Below are 5,816 nucleotides of genomic sequence, written 5' to 3'. Positions count from 1 at the left end.
AAATCTTCACACAATACCTTTATAAATGTGTTCTCCCCATTATACCCTTATGCATTTTTAATTAATTGATTTGTATTTCTTTCTTCACGTTTCTCTTTTCTCGTATTTCTCTCTCCTCGTGTTTCTCTCTCATCGTGTTTCTCTCCTTTCATATTTTTCTCTCCTCGTATACTGGTCACACTGGTCAAATTGGCCACACCGTTCAAAAAATATCCACACTGGTTGTGACAACCCGTGAATTTGACACCCATATTGAAACTTAGTAAACTCTAAAATGTGCATAAAATGACCCTAAAATATTGAATTAGACCCTAACCAAGTTCACCCGAAGGATTGGACCGAAACGAGCGAGAAAAACGGGTGGAAATTGGTCAGACTGTCCGGTCTGGGGAGCAGACCGTCCGGTCTGGGAGGACGCAGACCGTCTGGTCTGCCTAGTCAGTCCGTCCGGTCTGAGGTCGCGGAATAGAACTTCTCACGCGCCGCCACCTCCTGCTTCGCCATGCAGCCGCCTCTTCTGCCTTTGACCACCTCCTACTTCCTCTGGGACGCGAGAAATGGCACCTAAGTCCGCCCATTTCGCAGTCATTTGCCTCCCACCTCACTCTCCCACAAACTCTCTCAAAAGTCCGGAAGTTTGAGCTTCGATTGAAGCTTCGATTTCGGATCGAAATTCACAAATAAACCGAGCAATCAACTCTAGGAAACCTCCCCAACAAAGCCCAAAGGTCGAATTTGAATTAGGTGAGTGTTTCGGATTAACCCTGAAAATGATAATCAAATTGAAAATGGAGATTTCCGTGTGTTGTGTGTGTATTGCATGAAATTGACCTTAGATTTGAGTTCTTGATGTTACTAGGATCATTTTGAGCTATAGCGTGTGGAATTTGGTGCGAAAATGCGAAACCCGAAAGTCCCTGTTCGCCTAGACCGACCGGTCCAGGTTGGGACCGTCCGGTCTAGGGTTGCAGGTTCGCGAGGAAGAAGACGACCTCAGACCGTCCGGTCTAGGTCTCGAGACCGTCCGGTCCATAGCCCTTAGTCCATCCGGTCTAGGTTTTCGAAACGCCCGTTTCGGACCCTGCAGACCGACCGGTCCAGACGGGCAGACCGACCGGTCCAAACCCCTGTTACCCTTTTTCGGCTTGTTTCGTCGGTTTGAGCGAGATCCGACGCAACTGACATTTGTATTCAACCAACCTTGACATGTTTCCTACCCGAATCTCACGAAACTTGAATGAAACTATCCGACAGTAAGTTAAACCTTTGGAACGAGATGAATTGGTAATCCGAGATGGTCGGAATACAATTTGATCGGATCGGAGGATAAAAGAATAGAATGAATGTAATGGAAATGATATACCAAAAGGATAAGTAAGGACGTATGTATATACAATTTAAGTATAATGATATACGAGAGTGTGTGATTGGGGAATCGGGTAGTTGGCATGGCGTGAGACTTTATTCCGGAGGGACGGGATAGAGTTGAGCGTGTGATTGTAGCGGGTGACGTGATATCCCGACGTTTGCATTGTTTGAGATATCCTCTTTGTGATCTCTGACCCGGGTCGGGTTTCATATTGAGGAGGCATGATTGTGATTGGTTGCCTACGGGCAGAGCTTGGAGCCGATGATACACGTGATAGTCTTGAGTGATTCGGCTATCACGGGGTTGAGAAACCCTACGGTTACTCTGTAACCGCGCAAACGTTCCACTAGCTATGGAATGGGATCGGGATTGAGGGATTTTTCCGGCAGAGACTGGCAACACATTTACCCGTGACTCAGGATTGAGCGATTCTCCCGACGAGGTTGTGCGGAAAGACCCTGAAAGACCTGAGCTTGGGTCTGATGAGCTTTTCCGTGGCGGACGGCCGGCGAGAGGTTGTCAGTTGTGTACTGACTTCGCTCGACATAGTCGGTGGTGGCCTCGAGGAGGCACCTGGTGCTCTGATATCGAGAGGTGACATCGATATCAGAGGGGATGGTTGATGTGTTATGTTTTATGGAGTAGGGAACTGGGTGACGTGTTTTTATTGTTCTGGCGTTTGCTGAGGAGAGCGGGGGATGTGCGTTGCACATGGAGAGTCCTTACCCACGGGTATGATGCACACATGGAGATGATTTGACGGTACTGATGTTACTGAGAGACCCGATGGGTCGAGCTATGACTGGTATATATGTCCTGAGCTGGTGTTACCAGATCCTTGCGGTGTCTTATGTATGTGATGCACATAGAGAAGATTTGACGGATGTGTCCGATAGCTTGTCTTTCAGACTGAGTGTGTTTGATAAGTGATTACTCGTGCAATTGAATGAACTGTGTTTGATGGCATGTGGTGTGTATATAAGTATACACTTATATTTACTGTGTGTATACTATTGGTTGTGTTTGGCCATTTGCAATTTGAGTATGATCTTCGGGTTTAACCTGAAGTACTCACTAAGCACGTAGCTTATGGATGTTGTTATGCAACGTTTCAGACACAGAGCAGTATTGGCAGCGGCAGGACGAGGGTACTGGTGACGTGTGAGGAGTTTCCGGATCATGTATTTTTCTCTTTCTCGATCTTGTGATGTTTTGTTGTTGGCGGTGACTGTACTTTGTATTATATCGGGTTCACCGTCTTTATGTGTGTATACTACTGTACGTGGGTTTGTTAAACATATACTTGTTTCCGCTGTGTATGTATAAAAATAAAATGTTTTTAAATTCCCGCTATTTTATTATACGGTTTGAGTGTCCATGTGGCGCAACTCGGGAGCGGGAGACGGGTTACGGCGTCACAGCTTGTGGTATCAGAGCAGTTCTTTCCACGGGAAGGAATTGCTTGAAACCCAAAGAAACATTGTTTTATGATTTCAAACGATTTTCGAAAGAAAGGTTTTAAAACATGGTTATACATGATCATGAAGTCACCAGAACTGAGACTTTCTCTCTTTTGACTGCAGTGTACCGATGCCTCCGAGACGTGGTAGACCTGCTCGTGCGCCGGCGAGGGAGGAAACCCCTCCACCCGCACATGCGCCGCAGGAGTTCCAGCAGCAGTTCTTTGATGCGATGTGGCATCACTTCCGTGCCAACATGCCCTACCCAGCTGGAGCTAGACCAGAGGATGTTCCACCTCCACCTCCACCGGTACCACCAGGGTTTCCAGCACCTGTTGTGGTGGACTACCTGCCCTTGATACGCGAACTTCGGATGATGGGTACACCGAGATTCGAGGGGACTCAGAGACTTGAGATTGCGAAGGATTGGCTCATCCGCATCTCTAGGGATCTGGACTATATTCGATGCCCGCTGCAGTATCGGGCAGAGATCGCGAGCCACCATCTATTTGGAGAGGCTCTGCACTGGTGGGAGGAAGTAGTTCGTGAGACTGCACCTGGATATCAGTTTACTTGGGAAGAGTTCAAGGCGCGGTTTGAAGACAAGTATTGCCTGAGAGGAGACCAGGACCACCGTATCGTGGAGTTTCTCCACCTGGAGCAGGGTGATCGTACTCTAGCTGCGTATGAGGCCGGAGTTCACCCGTCTACTGCGATATGGGGCACACCTGGTGCCGACAAAGAAGCTGAAGATTCAGAAGTTCGTGACTGGATTACGTCCGTATCTGCAAAGGCGGATTGAGATCCAAGAGTATCCTACATTGAGTAGGTATATCGCACAGTTGTCCAAGTTGGAGAGGACGGAACGGGAAGAGCAGCAAGAAGTGAGGAACCGAGAGAGGAGCCCTATGAGACGAGTTAGGTTCACTCGCCCCTCGAGTTCTGGACAGGTGATGCAGCCCCGTGATAAGGGGAAAGCACCAGCGTTTCGACCGCAGCACCACCGCCACCGGCATTGCCAGGACCGCGCAGATCTTGCCCACGCTGCGGGCGAGATCATGTTGGACCATGCCTCACCAGGTATACTTGTTACCGTTGTGCTCAACCTGGCCACTTCGCTAACCAGTGCACCGGGGATGTAGCTACTTCCAGCCAGCAGGGAGCCAGACCTCCACGCCCTCCACCACCACGTAGAGGGGGCGTAGCACCCCGAGTATACACGCTTGCTGCAGAGGAAGAGGTTCTGGATGACGAGACCTATTTTGCTCAAGAGACGGTCACCATTGATGCTATGGTCGAGGGTGATCCGGAGCAGATGGATGTTGCCACCATCACAGGTATCATACATCTTCATGGTATTGCATGCCACGTTTTATTTGATACGGGAGCTACACATAGCTTCCTAAGTTTAAGTATGGCAGAAATCTTGGATGTGATGGATATGGATACGACTGAGAGATATAGAGTACATACTCCCTCGGGAGAGATTCTGCCAGTGACATGCGTGTTACGCGGGATTCCTCTAATACTTTGTGGAAGGAATCTCTTAGCTGACCTGATTATAGTGCCTATTCTGGGGTATGATCTGATATTGGGAATGGATTGGTTGACTGTGCATCAGGCACACATTGACTGCCGCCGACGGGTTATTCAGTTTTCAAATGCGACAGGGAAGTGTTAGTTTTTGGGGGACAGAGCACGGAATCCTTTCCCGATTATATCAGCATTTCGGGCCAGCCAAATGATCAGGAAGGGAGATGAGGCGTTTCTCGTGGTAGTGACAGCCACGAAGGAGTCAGAGGTGAGGTTGGATGAGACGCCTGTAGTTCGAGATTTTCCCGATATCTTTCTGGAGGATCTGCCAGGGTTACCACCGAAGAGAGATGGACTTTTGCATTGATGTGATTCCAGGTACGGAACCAGTATCTAAGACCCCGTACCGGATGGCTCCAACAGAGATGGCGGAGTTGAAGAAGCAGTTGAATGAATTGATGGAGAAGGGATTCATTAAGCCTAGTGTTTCACCTTGGGGAGCGCCATAAATGCACATGATCCTCGTCTAAATCCTATAGAAACGTCCAGGAAATATAGAGAGAATTAGGAGTTATCAACAGGCGCTCCCCAAGGTGAAACACTAGGCTTAATGAATCCCTTCTCCATCAATTCATTCAACTGCTTCTTCAACTCCGCCATCTCTGTTGGAGCCATCCGGTACGGGGTCTTAGATACTGGTTCCGTACCTGGAATCACATCAATGCAAAAGTCCATCTCTCTTCGGTGGTAACCCTGGCAGATCCTCCAGAAAGATATCGGGAAAATCTCGAACTACAGGCGTCTCATCCAACCTCACCTCTGACTCCTTCGTGGCTGTCACTACCACGAGAAACGCCTCATCTCCCTTCCTGATCATTTGGCTGGCCCGAAATGCTGATATAATCGGGAAAGGATTCCGTGCTCTGTCCCCCAAAAACTAACACTTCCCTGTCGCATTTGAAAACTGAATAACCCGTCGGCGGCAGTCAATGTGTGCCTGATGCACAGTCAACCAATCCATTCCCAATATCAGATCATACCCCAGAATAGGCACTATAATCAGGTCAGCTAAGAGATTCCTTCCACAAAGTATTAGAGGAATCCCGCGTAACACGCATGTCACTGGCAGAATCTCTCCCGAGGGAGTATGTACTCTATATCTCTCAGTCGTATCCATATCCATCACATCCAAGATTTCTGCCATACTTAAACTTAGGAAGCTATGTGTAGCTCCCGTATCAAATAAAACGTGGCATGCAATACCATGAAGATGTATGATACCTGTGATGGTGGCAACATCCATCTGCTCCGGATCACCCCTTGCTGTCGACATGAGTCTTTCTTCTCCCTCTTTTCTTTCTGTTTCTAGTTTTTCTCAGTGTTTTTCCATGAACCGTGAGTACATCCACGGCTGTGGGTTAGGGATTCGTTTGTGTTTTGGGTATGTTTGAACC

At 48.3% G+C, this 5,816-nt stretch overlaps 1 pseudogene; it reads left to right on the top strand.

Moving 5' to 3' along the window:
• The first annotated feature begins 2,959 nt into the window (after positions 1–2,959).
• LOC109116238 overlaps positions 2,960–5,816 on the top strand; it is a 10,713-nt pseudogene continuing 7,856 nt past the window's right edge.

Source organism: Tarenaya hassleriana, unplaced genomic scaffold, assembly GCF_000463585.1.
Source record: "Tarenaya hassleriana unplaced genomic scaffold, ASM46358v1 Cleome89, whole genome shotgun sequence".
NCBI classification, from domain to species: Eukaryota; Viridiplantae; Streptophyta; class Magnoliopsida; order Brassicales; family Cleomaceae; genus Tarenaya; species Tarenaya hassleriana.
Note: the sequence above shows the minus strand (reverse complement) of the source record. Positions and strands in the feature narration are given on the sequence as shown.